The sequence below is a fragment of the Carassius gibelio genome, chromosome B12 (genome assembly GCF_023724105.1).
Source record: "Carassius gibelio isolate Cgi1373 ecotype wild population from Czech Republic chromosome B12, carGib1.2-hapl.c, whole genome shotgun sequence".
Taxonomy (NCBI): Eukaryota; Metazoa; Chordata; class Actinopteri; order Cypriniformes; family Cyprinidae; genus Carassius; species Carassius gibelio.
In genome coordinates, this window is record NC_068407.1 from 23011719 (window position 1) to 23034736 (window position 23018).

The 23018-nt window shown below is 37.2% G+C and overlaps 1 long non-coding RNA gene across 1 annotated transcript in view; it reads right to left on the reverse strand.

The window, feature by feature from the left end:
- Positions 1–1305: 1305 nt before the first annotated feature.
- The window catches only part of LOC127968958 (uncharacterized), a 94517-nt gene continuing 72804 nt past the window's right edge, over positions 1306–23018 (reverse strand). The window contains exons 2-3 of the long non-coding RNA XR_008156181.1: positions 12488–12733; positions 1306–1725 (exon numbers count right to left, since the gene is read on the reverse strand). This is a non-coding gene — a long non-coding RNA (uncharacterized LOC127968958). The remainder of the gene's footprint in view (positions 1726–12487; positions 12734–23018) is intronic.

The window sequence follows — 23018 nt, forward strand, 5'->3', positions numbered from 1 at the left end:
GGTCTGAAGATGATTCACGTCAAATTTGGTGAAAATTGGGCTAACGGTCTAGGAGGAGTTCGAAAAAGTAGGTTTTCAACATTAAGCAAAATGGCGGACAGGAAGTAAGGCCAATTTTCACATTATTGGTATCAATACTCTCGACATGACCCACAGAATATAGCGAGACCATTTTAATTTTAATAGACTAATTTATTCAAAAGTTATTAGCGTTTATGTGATATTTCATTATAACTATTGGCCACAAGGTGGCGCTGCCACCAAACTTTTTGAGTACCTTCAGGGCATGGAGCCGAATATTTTTGTAATTATTTGCGAAACGATACGATGCTGCGTTCAAAAAATACAGCATTTTGAAACATAATTCAAAATGGCCGACGCCTAAAATGGCCGACACAGGAAAATTGGATATCATTCGACTCGACATGACTCACTGAATCTAAAGAGACCAGTTGTGTGATTTTTGGCCAAACCATTCAGTAGTTATAAGCCAAAATATGCATTTTTCATATCTCCTGACCACTAGGTGGCGCTGTGTCGAAACACAGCAGGTAGTCTCAGTTCATGCTTGTTATAACACACGCCAAGTTTGGTCTCAATATGACAAACCGTTGCCGGGATATAGCCTCACGTGCATGTTTGCGTGCTTTTCGTCAAATTTGTTTACGTGTCATTCGACAACAGTTGGACGAATCAACTTGAATTCCATAACTTTTTGCCAGCATGGTCTGAAGATGATCTGAGCCAATTTTCGTGGCAATCGGACTAACCGTCTAGGACGAGTTCGAAAAAGTAGGTTTTTCGAATAATTGAAAATAGCGAAAAAACTAAACCTTGCGATTTTTGAATTTTAGGGTTCATTCGACTTGGCCTGAGCCAAGGATTCAGAGGAAAAAAGAATTTCCATTTTCTGGCTTACGGTTCAAAAGTTATTAGCATATAAACATTGAAAGTTTGGACAAGTGGTGGCGCTAGAGAGTAGGAGTTAGAGGCTTCAAATTTGCTATAGTTAATGTTGGGACTGTCCTCTATCAGTGTGCCAAATTATACAACTTTCCCGCAAACGGTTCTATGGGCTGCCATAGACTTGCGGCGGAAGAAGAAGAAGAAGAAGAATAATAATAACGCCAACGAAAACAATAGGTGCCTACGCACCTTCGGTGCTTGGCCCCTAATAACGCCAACAAACACAATAGGTGCCTTCGCACCTTCGGTGCTTGGCCCCTAAATATAGCTGCAAGCAGCAATCACGGGGCCAAGCATTCCAGCGGCAACATCAGGAGCTAGGCAGACCAAATGCAACAATGAATAATGAAATTAATAATTGCATGATTGTAATTGAAATGGCTGAAATCGTTAATAAAAGTTCCACAGCGAGGAGCTAAGCATGGCATGGAGCATCAGACCAAATGCAACGAGTAAGAAAAGCAATTATTGGAAGAGTGTAATTGAAACAGCCAGTAAAACTCCAGTAAAATGATGCATTATCATTTTTGGAAAATAGTTGGCGCTGTAATCAAATCGCTTTGTTGTGTTCTGTGGGAGGTGACAATGTTGTGGGCAATTTCTTTCAAAATACTTACAGACCTTTAGGGCAATGAGTCGAACATGCCCACCGAGTTTCGTTCCGATCGACTTCCATTAACCTTGTCAAATAGGTGCTTAAAGTTGTTTGGCCAATGGCGGCCATGTTTTTTAAGATAAGTGAAATTCCTCATAGAGCACCTGTGCCACATTGGGCCATATCAATTTTCAAGTTGATTGGATCAGCGGTTGCTTAGTTATAGCCATTTGATTTTTTTTCATCCTGTAGCGCCACTAAGTGGCAGATATGGAAAAAAAATAATAATTTGACTAAAGTTTTTGTTCATGCATATGAGTTCTGAGTTTGGTGAAGATATCTCATTTTGTTCCCGAGTTATAGCCTTTTTCATAAAATTGGTCCACGAATTTGAATGTTTTGGGTCACCTGGTTTTTTGTTCAGTCTTGATCAAACCACTGCAGTAATATTCTCAGGACTCTCTAGATCAATAACTTTGAAAAAATATGTTGTATTTTGTCCTTTGGTTAGATAACATTTAAACAGACCTAGAAAACAAAAGATTTCTGTTGTGAATGGCATTAAACTGCAAAAAAAAAAAGGGGTAATATAATCGCACATGCATTAGATCTGTATTTTTTCTAAACAATCATGCAATATTTAACAGAGATTAGGTAAAAAAGAACACTGTAATATTTATAAAGCTTCAAAACCCAGTGTTGAATAAAAAATTGCAATTATAACCACTAGATGTCACCGGAAGACCACTAATGAGCTCACTAAAGACTAAAACATTACAGTTTATGGGCTTGTTGAGGGATTCATCTAGAAAAAATGTATATTACTATTATTTAATATTACTGTTCAAGCATTTCAGATCACATTGAGTCAAAGTTTACCAATTTATTCATACAGATATATCTAATGTTTATAATTATGCCAGATTATGATTGCAATGAAACCTGAAAAATGACATAGAAGCCCATAAAAACAGAAGACTTGCAATAGGTTTTATCACCCATCATTTATTTTAATTATCTATATATATAACAAAATGTGTGCATCTGTGTGTGGGTTTAAGCATGCTTATTGAGTATTAATATAGTAGTTTAAACATTTCATGTTTGTGTGTGTCTGTAATTCTGTTCTATTCTTTTACTGTCAGCCATATCTAGGTTATTTAAAATCAGTGCAGTACTATTATCTAGACTGTGAAATTATACATAAATTGCGTATGCTTCTTTGGAATGAAATTAAGACAACATATAACAGTTATAAAGGTTAAAGAGACAGTGTTGTATGATAAATTGCATTTACGACCACTAGATGTCACTGGAAGACCACTAATGGGCTCACTAAAGACTAAAACATTACAGTTCATTGTCTCGATGATTGATTCATCTAGAAAAATATATATTACTATTATTTAATATTACTGTTCAAGCATTTAAGATCACATTGAGTGAAAGTTCAACAATTTATTCATACATGTATATCAAATGTTTACTATTATGTCAGAATATGAATGCAATGAAACCTGACATAGAAATGTAAGAAAAGAAGTCTTTCTGTGAGTTGTGTGTCACCTATAATTTATTTCAAATATCTACATACAACAAAATGTGTGGGCATGTACTTCTCTGTGTGTGTGTGTGTGTGTGTGTGTGTGTGTAATCATGCTTATTGATTATTCATATAATAGTTGAACCATTTCATTTCTGTGTGTGAGTGTCTGTGAGCCTATTCTCCATGTTAGACAATGGCACACACAAGTTTGGCTTAATTACAACAAAGCTTTGCAGAGATATAGCCTCAGACTCATTTTGTGAAGATGCCTGACATCTGAAGCAGCGCTGTACAAAAACGGTTTCGTCTATTGACACGAAATCCATAACTTTTTGTCAGCACGGTCTGAAGATGATCTGATTCAATTTTGGTGAAAATCAGACAAACGGTTGAGGATGGGTTTAAAAAAAAAGTTTTCAACATGAATCAAAATGGCGGACAGGAAGTTTTGCTTAATATGACATAATTGGTATGTATGTTGTCGGCATGTCCCAAGGAACATTTTGAGACATGTTTCATGATAATAGGCTAATGCAATCAAAAGTTATTAGCATTATTGGAAATGTAATAATTAGCGGTTATTGATTGGTTTATTACTCTTGACCAATAGGTGGCGCTGTGACCAAAATGATGTGGCGTGGTCAATGTGATGTGACAATGTCACATATTAAGTTTTGTGTAAATATCTCCAACCTTTGCAGAGATACAGCCTCAGATGCAGTTTGGCATCTTTCCAGCAAATTCGTTGGTACGCTAATTGAAAACGGTTACGTGTATCGACACAAATTCCATAACTTTTTGCCAGCATGGTCTGAAGATGATCCAAATCAAATTTGGTGAAAATCTGAGCAACGGTCTAGGAGGAGTTCGAAAAAGTAGGTTTTCAACATGAATCAAAATGGCGTACAGGAAATTTTGCCAAAATTGACAAATGGGGTATCGGTGTTCTCGGCATGACCCAAGGAATCTATCAACATCAGCTTTGTTACAATAGGTTAATGTATGCAAAAGTTATTAGCATTTTTCGAAAAAATCGTTATAACTATTGACCACAAGGTGGCGCTGCCCCCAATTTTTTTGTGTACATTCAGGGCATGGAGCCGGACATTTTTGTAATTATTTGCGAAACGATACTGAACTTCATTCTTAAGATACAGCAATTTACAACTAAATCCAAAATGGCCGACGCCCAAAATGGCCGAATTGGGAAAATTCGGTATCATTCGACTCGGAATGATGCACTGAATCTAAAGACACCACTTTTGTGATTTTTGGCAAAACCGTTCAGAAGTTATGAGCAAAAACATGCATTTTTCATATCTCCTGACCACTAGGGGGCACAGCGCCGAAACACTGCAGGTAGTACCAGGGAATGGTTGTTATAAGACCCACCAAGATTGGTCTCAATAGGCCAAACCGTTGCGGAGATATAGCCTCACGTTCACGTTTGCGTGCTTTTCGAAGAATTCGTTCATGAGCTATTCGGAAACGCTTTGAGAAATCAACTTGAATTCCATAACTTTTTGCCAGCATGGTCTGAAGATTATCTGATTCAATTTTCGTGACAATCGGTGCAACGGCCTAGGACGAGTTCGAAAAAGTAGGTTTTACGAACAATTGACGATAGCGAAAAAACTAAGCCTTGCGATTTTTGAATTTCGGTGTCCATTCGACTCGGCATGAGCCAAGGAATCACAGGAAAAAAGAATTTTCATTTTGTGGCTTACGGTTCAAGAGTTATTAGCATCAAGTTTTTGAAAGTTTAGACAATTGGTGGCGCTAGAGAGTTTGAGTTAGAGACTTCAAATTTGCTACGGTTAATGTTCAGACAGTCCTCTATTAGTGTGCCAAATTATACAACTTTCCCGCAATCGGTTCTATGGGCTACCATAGACTTGGGGTGGAAGAAGAAGAATAATAATAATAAATATAGCTGCAAGCAGCAATCACGGGGCCAAGCATTCCAGCGGCAACATCAGGAGCTAAGCATATGTAGCATCAGACCAAATGCAACAATGAATAATGAAATTAATAATTGCATGATTGTAATTGAAATGGCTGAAAATCGTTAATAAAAGTTCCACAGCGAGGAGCTAAGCATGGCATGGAGCATCAGACCAAATGCAACGAGTAAGAAAAGCAATTATTGGAAGAGTGTAATTGAAACAGCCAGTAAAACTCCAGTAAAATGATGCATTATCATTTTTGGAAAATAGGTGGCGCTGTAATCAAATCGCTTTGTTGTGTTCTGTGGGAGGTGACAATGTTGTGGGCAATTTCTTTCAAAATACTTACAGACCTTTAGGGCAATGAGTCGAACATGCCCACCGAGATTCGTTCCGATCGACTTCCATTAACCTTGTCAAATAGGTGCTTAAAGTTGTTTGGCCAATGGCGGCCATGTTTTTTAAGATAAGTGAAATTCCTCATAGAGCACTTGTGCCACATTGGGCCATATCAATTTTCAAGTTGATTGGATCAACGGTTGCTTAGTTATAGCCATTTGATTTTTTTTCATCCTGTAGCGCCACCAAGTGGCAGATATGGAAAAAAAAAATAATTTGACTAAAGTTTTTGTTCATGCATATGAGTTCTGAGTTTGGTGAAGAAATCTCATTTTGTTCCCGAGTTATAGCCTTTTTTCGTAAAATTGGTCCACGAATTTGAATGTTTTGGGTCACCTGGTTTTTTGTTCAGTCTTGATCAAACCACTGCAATAATATTCTCTGGACTCTCTAGATCAATAATTTTCAAAAATATGTTGCATTTTGTCCTTTGGTTAGCTATAAGAGGTCATTTAGGAAAGGGCCGTGGCCACATGTAACCTAAAGCCTATAAAACTGAAACAAAAACTCAAAACTTTATGAAACTTGGTTATAACATGTGAAAGATGACCCACCAAGCATGCAAAGTTTCATTAAGATCAGAAAATAGCTGGTGCTATAACAGTTAAAATGGCCTAAAAACTAAAGATTTCTGTTGTGAATGGCATTAAAGTGCAAAAAAAAAAGGGGTAATATAATCACACATGCATTAGATCTGTATTTTTTCTAAACAATCATGCAAAATTTAACAGATATTAGGTAAAAAAGAACACTGTAATATTTATAAAGCTTCAAAACCCAGTGTTGAATAAAAAATTGCAATTATAACCACTAGATGTCACCGGAAGACCACTAATGAGCTCACTAAAGACTAAAACATTACAGTTTATGGGCTTGTTGAGGGATTCATCTAGAAAAAATGTATATTACTATTATTTAATATTACTGTTCAAGCATTTCAGATCACATTGAGTCAAAGTTTACCAATTTATTCATACAGATATATCTAATGTTTATAATTATGCCAGATTATGATTGCAATGAAACCTGAAAAATGACATAGAAGCCCATAAAACAGAAGACTTGCAATAGGTTTTATCACCCATCATTTATTTTAATTATCTATATATATAACAAAATGTGTGCATCTGTGTGTGGGTTTAAGCATGCTTATTGAGTATTAATATACTAGTTTAAACATTTCATGTTTGTGTGTGTCTGTAATTCTGTTCTATTCTTTTACTGTCAGCCATATCTAGGTTATTTAAAATCAGTGCAGTACTATTATCTAGACTGTGAAATTATACATAAATTGCGTATGCTTCTTTGGAATGAAATTAAGACAACATATAACAGTTATAAAGGTTAAAGAGACAGTGTTGTATGATAAATTGCATTTACGACCACTAGATGTCACTGGAAGACCACTAATGGGCTTTGCAGAGATATAGCCTCAGACTCATTTTGTGAAGATGCCTGACATCTGAAGCAGCGCTGTACAAAAACGGTTTCGTCTATTGACACGAAATCCATAACTTTTTGTCAGCACGGTCTGAAGATGATCTGATTCAATTTTGGTGAAAATCAGACAAACGGTTGAGGATGAGTTTAAAAAAAAAGGTTTTCAACATGAATCAAAATGGCGGACAGGAAGTTTTGCTTAATATGACATAATTGGTATGTATGTTGTCGGCATGTCCCAAGGAACATTTTGAGACATGTTTCATGATAATAGGCTAATGCAATCAAAAGTTATTAGCATTATTGGAAATGTAATAATTAGCGGTTATTGATTGGTTTATTACTCTTGACCAATAGGTGGCGCTGTGACCAAAATGATGTGGCGTGGTCAATGTGATGTGACAATGTCACATATTAAGTTTTGTGTAAATATCTCCAACCTTTGCAGAGATACAGCCTCAGATGCAGTTTGGCATCTTTCCAGCAAATTCGTTGGTATGCTAATTGAAAACGGTTACGTGTATCGACACAAATTCCATAACTTTTTGCCAGCATGGTCTGAAGATGATCCAAATCAAATTTGGTGAAAATCTGAGCAACGGTCTAGGAGGAGTTCGAAAAAGTAGGTTTTCAACATGAATCAAAATGGCGGACAGGAAATTTTGCCAAAATTGACAAATGGGGTATCGGTGTTCTCGGCATGACCCAAGGAATCTATCAACATCAGTTTTGTTACAATAGGCTAATGTATGCAAAAGTTATTAGCATTTTTCGAAAAATCGTTATAACTATTGACCACAAGGTGGCGCTGCCCCCAATTTTTTTGTGTACATTCAGGGCATGGAGCCGGACATTTTTGTAATTATTTGCGAAACGACACGGAACTTCATTCTTAAGATACAGCAATTTACATCTAAATTCAAAATGGCCGACGCCCAAAATGGCCGAATTGGGAAAATTCGGTATCATTCGACTCGGAATGATGCACTGAATCTAAAGACACCACTTTTGTGATTTTTGGCAAAACCGTTCAGAAGTTATGAGCAAAAACATGCATTTTTCATATCTCCTGACCACTAGGGGGCACAGCGCCGAAACACTGCAGGTAGTCCCAGGGAATGGTTGTTATAAGACCCACCAAGATTGGTCTCAATAGACCAAACCGTTGCGGAGATATAGCCTCACGTTCACGTTTGCGTGCTTTTCGAAGAATTCGTTCATGAGCTATTCGGAAACGGTTTGAGAAATCAACTTGAATTCCATAACTTTTTGCCAGCATGGTCTGAAGATTATCTGATTCAATTTTCGTGACAATCGGTGCAACGGCCTAGGACGAGTTCGAAAAAGTAGGTTTTACGAACAATTGACGATAGCGAAAAAACTAAGCCTTGCGATTTTTGAATTTCGGTGTCCATTCGACTCGGCATGAGCCAAGGAATCACAGGAAAAAAGAATTTTCATTTTGTGGCTTACGGTTCAAGAGTTATTAGCATCAAGTTTTTGAAAGTTTAGACAATTGGTGGCGCTAGAGAGTTTGAGTTAGAGACTTCAAATTTGCTACGGTTAATGTTCAGACAGTCCTCTATTAGTGTGCCAAATTATACAACTTTCCCGCAATCGGTTCTATGGGCTACCATAGACTTGGGGTGGAAGAAGAAGAATAATAATAATAACGCCAACAAACACAATAGGTGCCTTCGCACCTTCGGTGCTTGGCCCCTAAATATAGCTGCAAGCAGCAATCACGGGGCCAAGCATTCCAGCGGCAACATCAGGAGCTAAGCATATGTAGCATCAGACCAAATGCAACAATGAATAATGAAATTAATAATTGCATGATTGTAATTGAAATGGCTGAAAATCGTTAATAAAAGTTCCACAGCGAGGAGCTAAGCATGGCATGGAGCATCAGACCAAATGCAATGAGTAAGAAAAGCAATTATTGGAAGAGTGTAATTGAAACAGCCAGTAAAACTCCAGTAAAATGACGCATTATCATTTTTGGAAAATAGTTGGCGCTGTAATCAAATCGCTTTGTTGTGTTCTGTGGGAGGTGACAATGTTGTGGGCAATTTCTTTCAAAATACTTACAGACCTTTAGGGCAATGAGTCGAACATGCCCACCGAGTTTCGTTCCGATCGACTTCCATTAACCTTGTCAAATAGATGCTTAAAGTTGTTTGGCCAATGGCGGCCATGTTTTTTAAGATAAGTGAAATTCCTCATAGAGCACTTATGCCACATTGGGCCATACCAATTTTCAAGTTGATTGGATCAGCGGTTGCTTAGTTATAGCCATTTTAGTTTTTTTTTCATCCTGTAGCGCCACCAAGTGGCAGATATGGAAAAAATAATAATTTGACTAAAGTTTTTGTTCATGCATATGAGTTCTGAGTTTGGTGAAGATATCTCATTTTGTTCCCGAGTTATAGCCTTTTTCATAAAATTGGTCCGCGAATTTGAATGTTTTGGGTCACCTGGTTTTTTGTTCAGTCTTGATCAAACCACTGCAGTAATATTCTCAGGACTCTCTAGATCAATATCTTTGAAAAAATATGTTGTATTTTGTCCTTTGGTTAGATAACATTTAAACAGGCCTAAAAAACAAAAGATTTCTGTTGTGAATGGCATTAAACTGCAAAAAAAAAAAGGGGGTAATATAATCACACATGCATTAGATCTGTATTTTTTCTAAACAATCATGCAAAATTTAACAGATATTAGGTAAAAAAGAACACTGTAATATTTATAAAGCTTCAAAACCCAGTGTTGAATAAAAAATTGCAATTATAACCACTAGATGTCACCGGAAGACCACTAATGAGCTCAGTAAAGACTAAAACATTACAGTTTATGGGCTTGTTGAGGGATTCATCTAGAAAAAATGTATATTACTATTATTTAATATTACTGTTCAAGCATTTCAGATCACATTGAGTCAAAGTTTACCAATTTATTCATACAGATATATCTAATGTTTATAATTATGCCAGATTATGATTGCAATGAAACCTGAAAAATGACATAGAAGCCCATAAAAACAGAAGACTTGCAATAGGTTTTATCACCCATCATTTATTTTAATTATCTATATATATAACAAAATGTGTGCATCTGTGTGTGGGTTTAAGCATGCTTATTGAGTATTAATATACTAGTTTAAACATTTCATGTTTGTGTGTGTCTGTAATTCTGTTCTATTCTTTTACTGTCAGCCATATCTAGGTTATTTAAAATCAGTGCAGTACTATTATCTAGACTGTGAAATTATACATAAATTGCGTATGCTTCTTTGGAATGAAATTAAGACAACATATAACAGTTATAAAGGTTAAAGAGACAGTGTTGTGTGATAAATTGCATTTACGACCACTAGATGTCACTGGAAGACCACTAATGGGCTTTGCAGAGATATAGCCTCAGACTCATTTTGTGAAGATGCCTGACATCTGAAGCAGCGCTGTACAAAAACGGTTTCGTCTATTGACACGAAATCCATAACTTTTTGTCAGCACGGTCTGAAGATGATCTGATTCAATTTTGGTGAAAATCAGACAAACGGTTGAGGATGAGTTTAAAAAAAAAGTTTTTCAACATGAATCAAAATGGCGGACAGGAAGTTTTGCTTAATATGACATAATTGGTATGTATGTTGTCTGCATGTCCCAAGGAACATTTTGAGACATGTTTCATGATAATAGGCTAATGCAATCAAAAGTTATTAGCATTATTGGAAATGTAATAATTAGCGGTTATTGATTGGTTTATTACTCTTGACCAATAGGTGGCGCTGTGACCAAAATGATGTGGCGTGGTCAATGTGATGTGACAATGTCACATATTAAGTTTTGTGTAAATATCTCCAACCTTTGCAGAGATACAGCCTCAGATGCAGTTTGGCATCTTTCCAGCAAATTCGTTGGTACGCTAATTGAAAACGGTTACGTGTATCGACACAAATTCCATAACTTTTTGCCAGCATGGTCTGAAGATGATCCAAATCAAATTTGGTGAAAATCTGAGCAACGGTCTAGGAGGAGTTCGAAAAAGTAGGTTTTCAACATGAATCAAAATGGCGGACAGGAAATTTTGCCAAAATTGACAAATGGGGTATCGGTGTTCTCGGCATGACCCAAGGAATCTATCAACATCAGTTTTGTTACAATAGGCTAATGTATGCAAAAGTTATTAGCATTTTTCGAAAAATCGTTATAACTATTGACCACAAGGTGGCGCTGCCCCCAATTTTTTTGTGTACATTCAGGGCATGGAGCCGGACATTTTTGTAATTATTTGCGAAATGATACGGAACTTCATTCTTAAGATACAGCAATTTACAACTCAATTCAAAATGGCCGACGCCCAAAATGGCCGAATTGGGAAAATTCGGTATCATTCGACTCGGAATGATGCACTGAATCTAAAGACACCACTTTTGTGATTTTTGGCAAAACCGTTCAGAAGTTATGAGCAAAAACATGCATTTTTCATATCTCCTGACCACTAGGGGGCACAGCGCCGAAACACTGCAGGTAGTCCCAGGGAATGGTTGTTATAAGACCCACCAAGATTGGTCTCAATAGGCCAAACCGTTGCGGAGATATAGCCTCACGTTCACGTTTGCGTGCTTTTCGAAGAATTCGTTCATGAGCTATTCGGAAACGGTTTGAGAAATCAACTTGAATTCCATAACTTTTTGCCAGCATGGTCTGAAGATTATCTGATTCAATTTTCGTGACAATCTGTGCAACGGCCTAGGACGAGTTCGAAAAAGTAGGTTTAACGAACAATTGACGATAGCGAAAAAACTAAGCCTTGCGATTTTTGAATTTCGGTGTCCATTCGACTCGGCATGAGCCAAGGAATCACAGGAAAAAAGAATTTTCATTTTGTGGCTTACGGTTCAAGAGTTATTAGCATCAAGTTTTTGAAAGTTTAGACAATTGGTGGCGCTAGAGAGTTTGAGTTAGAGACTTCAAATTTGCTACGGTTAATGTTCAGACAGTCCTCTATTAGTGTGCCAAATTATACAACTTTCCCGCAATCGGTTCTATGGGCTACCATAGACTTGGGGTGGAAGAAGAAGAATAATAATAAATATAGCTGCAAGCAGCAATCACGGGGCCAAGCATTCCAGCGGCAACATCAGGAGCTAAGCAGACCAAATGCAACAATGAATAATGAAATCAATAATTGCATGATTGTAATTGAAATGGCTGAAAATCGTTAATAAAAGTTCCACAGCGAGGAGCTAAGCATGGCATGGAGCATCAGACCAAATGCAACGAGTAAGAAAAGCAATTATTGGAAGAGTGTAATTGAAACAGCCAGTAAAACTCCAGTAAAATGATGCATTATTATTTTTGGAAAATAGGTGGCGCTGTAATCAAATCGCTCTGTTGTGTTCTGTGGGAGGTGACAATGTTGTGGGCAATTTCTTTCAAAATACTTACAGACCTTTAGGGCAATGAGTCGAACATGCCCACCGAGTTTCGTTCCGATCGACTTCCATTAACCTTGTCAAATAGGTGCTTAAAGTTGTTTGGCCAATGGCGGCCATGTTTTCTAAGATAAGTGAAATTCCTCATAGAGCACTTGTGCCACATTGGGCCATATCAATTTTCAAGTTGATTGGATCAACGGTTGCTTAGTTATAGCCATTTGATTTTTTTTTCATCCTGTAGCGCCACCAAGTGGCAGATATGGAAAAAAAAATAATAATTTGACTAAAGTTTTTGTTCATGCATATGAGTTCTGAGTTTGGTGAAGATATCTCATTTTGTTCCCGAGTTATAGCCTTTTTCGTAAAATTGGTCCACGAATTTGAATGTTTTGGGTCACCTGGTTTTTTGTTCAGTCTTGATCAAACCACTGCAATAATATTCTCTGGACTCTCTAGATCAATCATTTTCAAAAATATGTTGCATTTTGTCCTTTGGTTAGCTATAAGAGGTCATTTAGGAAAGGGCCGTGGCCACATGTAACCTAAAGCCTATAAAACTGAAACAAAAACTCAAAACTTTATGAAACTTGGTTATAACATGTGAAAGATGACCCACCAAGCATGCAAAGTTTCATTAAGATCAGAAAATAGCTGGTGCTATAACAGTTAAAATGGCCTAAAAAACAAAAGATTTCTGTTGTGAATGGCATTAAACTGCAAAAAAAAAGGGGTAATATAATCACACATGCATTAGATCTGTATTTTTTCTAAACAATCATGCAAAATTTAACAGAGATTATGTAAAAAAGAACACTGTAATATTTATAAAGCTTCAAAACCCAGTGTTGAATAAAAAATTGCAATTATAACCACTAGATGTCACCGGAAGACCACTAATGAGCTCACTAAAGACTAAAACATTACAGTTTATGGGCTTGTTGAGGGATTCATCTAGAAAAAATGTATATTACTATTATTTAATATTACTGTTCAAGCATTTCAGATCACATTGAGTCAAAGTTTACCAATTTATTCATACAGATATATCTAATGTTTATAATTATGCCAGATTATGATTGCAATGAAACCTGAAAAATGACATAGAAGCCCATAAAAACAGAAGACTTGCAATAGGTTTTATCACCCATCATTTATTTTAATTATCTATATATATAACAAAATGTGTGCATCTGTGTGTGGGTTTAAGCATGCTTATTGAGTATTAATATACTAGTTTAAACATTTCATGTTTGTGTGTGTCTGTAATTCTGTTCTATTCTTTTACTGTCAACCATATCTAGGTTATTTAAAATCAGTGCAGTACTATTATCTAGACTGTGAAATTATACATAAATTGCGTATGCTTCTTTGGAATGAAATTAAGACAACATATAACAGTTATAAAGGTTAAAGAGACAGTGTTGTATGATAAATTGCATTTACGACCACTAGATGTCACTGGAAGACCACTAATGGGCTTTGCAGAGATATAGCCTCAGACTCATTTTGTGAAGATGCCTGACATCTGAAGCAGCGCTGTACAAAAACGGTTTCGTCTATTGACACGAAATCCATAACTTTTTGTCAGCAAGGTCTGAAGATGATCTGATTCAATTTTGGTGAAAATCGGACAAACGGTTGAGGATGAGTTTAAAAAAAAAGGTTTTCAACATGAATCAAAATGGCGGACAGGAAGTTTTGCTTAATATGACATAATTGGTATGTATGTTGTCGGCATGTCCCAAGGAACATTTTGAGACATGTTTCATGATAATAGGCTAATGCAATCAAAAGTTATTAGCATTATTGGAAATGTAATAATTAGCGGTTATTGATTGGTTTATTACTCTTGACCAATAGGTGGCGCTGTGACCAAAATGATGTGGCGTGGTCAATGTGATGTGACAATGTCACATATTTAGTTTTGTGTAAATATCTCCAACCTTTGCAGAGATACAGCCACAGATGCAGTTTGGCATCTTTCCAGCAAATTCGTTGGTACGCTAATTGAAAACGGTTACGTGTATCGACACAAATTCCATAACTTTTTGCCAGCATGGTCTGAAGATGATCCAAATCAAATTTGGTGAAAATCTGAGCAACGGTCTAGGAGGAGTTCGAAAAAGTAGGTTTTCAACATGAATCAAAATGGCGGACAGGAAATTTTGCCAAAATTGACAAATGGGGTATCGGTGTTCTCGGCATGACCCAAGGAATCTATCAACATCAGCTTTGTTACAATAGGCTAATGTATGCAAAAGTTATTAGCATTTTTCGAAAAAATCGTTATAACTATTGACCACAAGGTGGCGCTGCCCCCAATTTTTTTGTGTACATTCAGGGCATGGAGCCGGACATTTTTGTAATTATTTGCGAAACGATACGGAACTTCATTCTTAAGATACAGCAATTTACAACTAAATCCAAAATGGCCGACGCCCAAAATGGCCGAATTGGGAAAATTCGGTATCATTCGACTCGGAATGATGCACTGAATCTAAAGACACCACTTTTGTGATTTTTGGCAAAACCGTTCAGAAGTTATGAGCAAAAACATGCATTTTTCATATCTCCTGACCACTAGGGGGCACAGCGCCGAAACACTGCAGGTAGTACCAGGGAATGGTTGTTATAAGACCCACCAAGATTGGTCTCAATAGGCCAAACCGTTGCGGAGATATAGCCTCACGTTCACGTTTGCGTGCTTTTCGAAGAATTCGTTCATGAGCTATTCGGAAACGGTTTGAGAAATCAACTTGAATTCCATAACTTTTTGCCAGCATGGTCTGAAGATTATCTGATTCAATTTTCGTGACAATCGGTGCAACGGCCTAGGACGAGTTCGAAAAAGTAGGTTTTACGAACAATTGACGATAGCGAAAAAACTAAGCCTTGCGATTTTTGAATTTCGGTGTCCATTCGACTCGGCATGAGCCAAGGAATCACAGGAAAAAAGAATTTTCATTTTGTGGCTTACGGTTCAAGAGTTATTAGCATCAAGTTTTTGAAAGTTTAGACAATTGGTGGCGCTAGAGAGTTTGAGTTAGAGACTTCAAATTTGCTACGGTTAATGTTCAGACAGTCCTCTATTAGTGTGCCAAATTATACAACTTTCCCGCAATCGGTTCTATGGGCTACCATAGACTTGGGGTGGAAGAAGAATAATAATAATAAATATAGCTGCAAGCAGCAATAACGGGGCCAAGCACTACAGAAGCAAGCTTCAGACGAACGGCAGGAATGAGTAATTAAGACAGTTTTAAGATTATTTTAGGCAAAATGGCTTGAAAACAATCAACACAACAACTAGTAATAGGATTTATTCGCTTATCACGTGTAACCAATAGGTGGTGCTGTTACCAAATTAGTTTGGAACGGTCAGTGTGAGGTGTCGATGACACATACAAAGTTTGGTGCAAATATGTCAAAGCTTTGCAGAGATACAGCCTCAAATGCATTTTGGCACCATTCCAGCAAATTCGTTGATGCGCTAAATGAGAACCGTTTCGTATATCGACATGAAATCCATAACATTTTGCCAGCATAGTCTGAAGATGATCCACGTCCAATTTGGTGAAAATCTGATTAACGGTCTAGGAGGAGTTCGAAAAAGTAGGTTTTCAACATTAATCAAAATGGCGGACAGGAAGTTCAGCCAAATAAGGAAAACTTGATATCTATGTTCTCGGCTTGACCCAAGGAATCTATTAAGATCAGCGTCATGTCAATAGCCAGATCTTTTCAAAAGTTATTAGCCTTTATGTAAATTGAGTTATAACTTTTGACCACTAGGTGGCTCTGTTTCAAAATATTTTGAGTACCTTCAGGGGATGATGTTGTTGGCACATTCTGAGTTGTGGAATATAACACCAATGCATTTGTTTAGTATAGCCTTTTATTTCACAAAACTGTATTGAAGTCAATGGGAATTTCATGTTTTGTTCTATTATAGCGCCACCAAGAGGCTCAGTCCCACCATTTCTTTTATGTGTCATCAGAGTGAGCCCATACATATGCGTGTCAATTTTGGTGAAAATATCTCAATTCACTTCAGAGTTATAGACATTTACATGAAAAAACACGTAAAAATTGACTGACTCTTGACTTTGATTGAATATTACTACCCCTTACTATCAATATTTTTGCATTTGGGCATTGGTGTATAGCTATCGACCTATGTTTCCGAACTTCTGACGGTGGTTTCGTCTCAATCAGACAAGCGGTTTCGAAGATATAGCCAAATGTTTTTTAAGCGCTAAATCACAACGCTACACAAACCGTAAGGCAAAACCTAGCATGTTTGGTATTGTAGGACTCTGTAAGGTTTCAGGAGTCCAATTTGATGAGTCTGGAGAAAATACGTCGACCACACCCAAAGTTATAAGCATTTAAAAATAGAAGATCACCACTAGGTGGCGCTGTTTCGAAACTTCTCATACTTCTTCAGGACATTGTGCTGATGACCCATACCATGTTTCGTAACAATCCGTTGATGTGTTCAGAAAATACAGCATTTTAGCACAAAATTCAAAATGGCCGACAGTCAAAATGGCCGAAATGGTCAAATTGGATATCAGTCGACTCGGCATGTTGCCCTGAATCTAACAAGACCGATGTTATGATTTTTGGACAAACTGTTCAGAAGTTATAAGCAAAAATAGCAGTTTTTCATATCTCCGGATCAGTAGGTGGCGCTGCGCCCAATCACAGCATGTTGCCTCAGGTCATGCTTGTTATGACATGTACCAAGTTTGGTCTGAATAGGATAAGTCGTTGCCGAGATACAGCCTTACGACTGTTTTTGTAAGCACTACATAAAATTTGTTAGAGCGTTTATCGAAAACGGTTTGACGAATCAATTTGATTTGCATAACTTTTGGTCAGCACTGCCTGAGGATGATATGGTTTAATTTTCGTGTGAATCGGACAAACCGTCTAGGACGAGTTCGAAAAAGTAGGTTTTTAAAGAAATTCAAAATGGCGGTCATATTTCTATGACGGAAATAACTTCGTAGGGTGCAATCGAATCGGCATGAGCTCAGAAATCAGAGGAAAAAAGAATTTCGTTGATTGGCCTTAGGGTTAAAAAGTTATCAACAAAATTAAAGTGAAATTTTGGACAGTTGGTGGCGCTAGAGGGATTGACTTAGACACACCAAAATTGGTGTACTTAATGTTGGCACTGTCCTCTATCAGAATGTCAAACCATTACAACTTTCCCGCATTCGGTTCTATGGGCTGCCATAGACGCCCAGTCGGAAGAATAATAATAATAATAAATATAGCTGCAAGCAGCAATCACGGGGCCAAGCATTCCAGCGGCAACCTCAGGAGCTAAGCAGACCAAATGCAACAATGAATAATGAAATTAATAATTGCATGATTGTAATTGAAATGGCTGAAAATCGTTAATAAAAGTTCCACAGCGAGGAGCTAAGCATGGCATGGAGCATCAGACCAAATGCAACGAGTAAGAAAAGCAATTATTGGAAGAGTGTAATTGAAACAGCCAGTAAAACTCCAGTAAAATGATGCATTATCATTTTTGGAAAATAGGTGGCGCTGTAATCAAATCGCTTTGTTGTGTTCTGTGGGAGGTGACAATGTTGTGGGCAATTTCTTTCAAAATACTTACAGACCTTTAGGGCAATGAGTCGAACATGCCCACCGAGTTTCGTTCCGATCGACTTCCATTAACCTTGTCAAATAGGTGCTTAAAATTGTTTGGCCAATGGCGGCCATGTTTTTTAAGATAAGTGAAATTCCTCATAGAGCACTTGTGCCACATTGGGCCATATCAATTTTCAAGTTGATTGGATCAACGGTTGCTTAGTTATAGCCATTTGATTTTTTTTCATCCTGTAGCGCCACCAAGTGGCAGATATGGAAAAAAAATAATAATTGGACTAAAGTTTTTGTTCATGCATATGAGTTCTGAGTTTGGTGAAGATATCTCATTTTGTTCCCGAGTTATAGCCTTTTTCGTAAAATTGGTCCACGAATTTGAGTGTTTTGGGTCACCTGGTTTTTTGTTCAGTCTTGATCAAACCACTGCAATAATATTCTCTGGACTCTGTAGATCAATAATTTTCAAAAATATGTTGCATTTTGTCCTTTGGTTAGCTATAAGAGGTCATTTAGGAAAGGGCCGTGGCCACATGTAACCTAAAGCCTATAAAACTGAAACAAAAACTCAAAACTTTATGAAACTTGGTTATAACATGTGAAAGATGTCCCACCAAGCATGCAAAGTTTCATTAAGATCAGAAAATAGCTGGTGCTATAACAGTTAAAATGGCCTAAAAAACAAAAGATTTCTGTTGTGAATGGCATTAAACTGCAAAAAAAAGGGGGTAATATAATCACACATGCATTAGATCTGTATTTTTTCTAAACAATCATGCAAAATTTTACAGAGATTAGGTAAAAAAGAACACTGTAATATTTATAAAGCTTCAAAACCCAGTGTTGAATAAAAAATTGCAATTATAACCACTAGATGTCACCGGAAGACCACTAATGAGCTCACTAAAGACTAAAACATTACAGTTTATGGGCTTGTTGAGGGATTCATCTAGAAAAAATGTATATTACTATTATTTAATATTACTGTTCAAGCATTTCAGATCACATTGAGTCAAAGTTTACCAATTTATTCATACAGATATATCTAATGTTTATAATTATGCCAGATTATGATTGCAATGAAACCTGAAAAATGACATAGAAGCCCATAAAAACAGAAGACTTGCAATAGGTTTTATCACCCATCATTTATTTTAATTATCTATATATATATAACAAAATGTGTGCATCTGTGTGTGGGTTTAAGCATGCTTATTGAGTATTAATATACTAGTTTAAACATTTCATGTTTGTGTGTGTCTGTAATTCTGTTCTATTCTTTTACTGTCAGCCATATCTAGGTTATTTAAAATCAGTGCAGTACTATTATCTAGACTGTGAAATTATACATAAATTGCGTATGCTTCTTTGGAATGAAATTAAGACAACATATAACAGTTATAAAGGTTAAAGAGACAGTCTTGTATGATACATTGCATTTACGACCACTAGATGTCACTGGAAGACCACTAATGGGCTTTGCAGAGATATAGCCTCAGACTCATTTTGTGAAGATGCCTGACATCTGAAGCAGCGCTGTCCAAAAACGGTTTCGTCTATTGACACGAAATCCATAACTTTTTGTCAGCACGGTCTGAAGATGATCTGATTCAATTTTGGTGAAAATCGGACAAACGGTTGAGGATGAGTTTAAAAAAAAAGGTTTTCAACATGAATCAAAATGGCGGACAGGAAGTTTTGCTTAATATGACATAATTGGTATGCATGTTGTCGGCATGTCCCAAGGAACATTTTGAGACATGTTTCATGATAATAGGCTAATGCAATCAAAAGTTATTAGCATTATTGGAAATGTAATAATTAGCGGTTATTGATTGGTTTATTACTCTTGACCAATAGGTGGCGCTGTGACCAAAATGATGTGGCGTGGTCAATGTGATGTGACAATGTCACATATTAAGTTTTGTGTAAATATCTCCAACCTTTGCAGAGATACAGCCTCAGATGCAGTTTGGCATCTTTCCAGCAAATTCGTTGGTACGCTAATTGAAAACGGTTACGTGTATCGACACAAATTCCATAACTTTTTGCCAGCATGGTCTGAAGATGATCCAAATCAAATTTGGTGAAAATCTGAGCAACGGTCTAGGAGGAGTTCGAAAAAGTAGGTTTTCAACATGAATCAAAATGGCGGACAGGAAATTTTGCCAAAATTGACAAATGGGGTATCGGTGTTCTCGGCATGACCCAAGGAATCTATCAACATCAGCTTTGTTACAATAGGCTAATGTATGCAAAAGTTATTAGCATTTTTCGAAAAAATCGTTATAACTATTGACCACAAGGTGGCGCTGCCCCCAATTTTTTTGTGTACATTCAGGGCATGGAGCCGGACATTTTTGTAATTATTTGCGAAACGATACGGAACTTCATTCTTAAGATACAGCAATTTACAACTAAATCCAAAATGGCCGACGCCCAAAATGGCCGAATTGGGAAAATTCGGTATCATTCGACTCGGAATGATGCACTGAATCTAAAGACACCACTTTTGTGATTTTTGGCAAAACCGTTCAGAAGTTATGAGCAAAAACATGCATTTTTCATATCTCCTGACCACTAGGGGGCACAGCGCCGAAACACTGCAGGTAGTCCCAGGGAATGGTTGTTATAAGACCCACCAAGATTGGTCTCAATAGGCCAAACCGTTGCGGAGATATAGCCTCACGTTCACGTTTGCGTGCTTTTCGAAGAATTCGTTCATGAGCTATTCGGAAACGGTTTGAGAAATCAACTTGAATTCCATAACTTTTTGCCAGCATGGTCTGAAGATTATCTGATTCAATTTTCGTGACAATCGGTGCAACGGTCTAGGACGAGTTCGAAAAAGTAGGTTTTACGAACAATTGACGATAGCGAAAAAACTAAGCCTTGCGATTTTTGAATTTCGGTGTCCATTCGACTCGGCATGAGCCAAGGAATCACAGGAAAAAAGAATTTTCATTTTGTGGCTTACGGTTCAAGAGTTATTAGCATCAAGTTTTTGAAAGTTTAGACAATTGGTGGCGCTAGAGAGTTTGAGTTAGAGACTTCAAATTTGCTACGGTTAATGTTCAGACAGTCCTCTATTAGTGTGCCAAATTATACAACTTTCCCGCAATCGGTTCTATGGGCTACCATAGACTTGGGGTGGAAGAAGAGGAAGAATAATAATAATAAATATAGCTGCAAGCAGCAATAACGGGGCCAAGCACTACAGAAGCAAGCTTCAGACGAACGGCAGGAATGAGTAATTAAGAAAGTTTTAAGATTATTTTAGGCAAAATGGCTTGAAAACAATAAACACAACAACTAGTAATAGGATTTATTTGCTTATCACGTGTAACCAATAGGTGGCGCTGTTACCAAATTAGTTTGGAATGGTCAGTGTGAGGTGACGATGACACATACAAAGTTTGGTGCAAATATGTCAAAGCTTTGCTGAGATACAGCCTCAAATGCATTTTGGAACCCTTCCAGCAGCTTCGTTGATGCGCTAAATGAGAACAGTTTCGTATATCGTAACGAAATCCATAACATTTTGCCAGCATGGTCTGAAGATGATCCACGTCAAATTTGGTGAAAATCTGACTAACGGTCTAGGAGGAGTTCGAAAAAGTAAGTTTTCAACATTAATCAAAATGACGGACAGGAAGTTCAGCCAAATAAGGAAAACTTTGTATCTATGTTCTCGACTTGACCCAAGGAATCTAAAAAGACCAGCGTCATGTCAATAGCCAGATTTATTCGAAAGTTATTAGCCTTTATTTAAATTGAGATATAACTGTTGACCACTAGGTGGCGGTGTTTCAAAATATTTTGAGTACCTTCAGGGGATGGTGTTGTTGGCACATTCTGAGTTTCGTAATATTACATCAATGCATTTGTTTAGTATTGCATTTTATTTTTACAAAACTGTATTGAAGTCAATGAGAATTTCATATTTTGTTCTATTATAGCGCCACCAAGAGGCTCAGTCCCACCATTTCTTTTTATGTGTGCTCAGAGTGAGCCCATACATATGTGTGCCAATTTTGGTGAAAATATCTCAATTCACTTCAGAGTTATAGACATTTATATGAAAAAGCACGTAAAAAATGACTGACTCTTGACTTTGATTGAATATTACTACACCTTACCATCAATATTTTGGCATTTGGGCATTGGCGTATAGCTATCGACCTATGTTTCCGAACTTCTGACGGTGGTTTCGTCTCGATCAGACAAGTGGTTTCGAAGATATAGCCAGATGTTTTTTAAGCGCTAAATCACAACGCTACACAAACCGTAAGGCGAAACCTAGCATGTTTGGTATCGTAGGACTCTGTAAGGTTTCAGGAGTCTAATTTGGTGAGTCTCGAGAAAATAAGTCGACCACACCCAAGGTTATAAGCATTTAAAAAAGGATGATCACCACTAGGTGGCGCTGTTTCGAAACTTCTCACACTCCTTCAGGACATTGTGCTGATGACCCATACCATGTTTCGTAACAATCCGTTGATGCGTTCTGAAAATACAGCATTTTAGCACAAAATTCAAAATGGCCGACAGATAAAATGGCCGAAATTGTAAAATTTGATATCAGTCGACTCGGCATGTTGCCCTGAATCTAACAAGACCAATGTTATGATTTTTGGACAAACTGTTTAGAAGTTATAAGCAAAAATAGCAATTTTTCATATCTCCGGACCAGTAGGTGGCGCTGCGCCGAAACGCAGCAAGTAGCCTCAAGTCATGCTTGTTATGACATGTACCAGGTTTGGTCTGAATACGATAAATCGTTGCAGAGATACAGCCTTACGACTGTTTTTCTAAGCGTTTCGTAAAATTTGTTTGAGCGTTTTTCGAAAACGGTTTGACGAATCAATTTGATTTGCATAACTTTTGGTCAGCACTGCCTGAAGATGATCTGGTTCAATTTTCATGTGAATCGGACAAACCGTCTAGGACGAGTTCGAAAAAGTAGGTTTTTCAAAGAATTCAAAATGGCGGCCATATTTCTATGACGGAAAATGACGGCATAGGGTGCAATCGAATTGGCATGAGCTCAGAAATCAG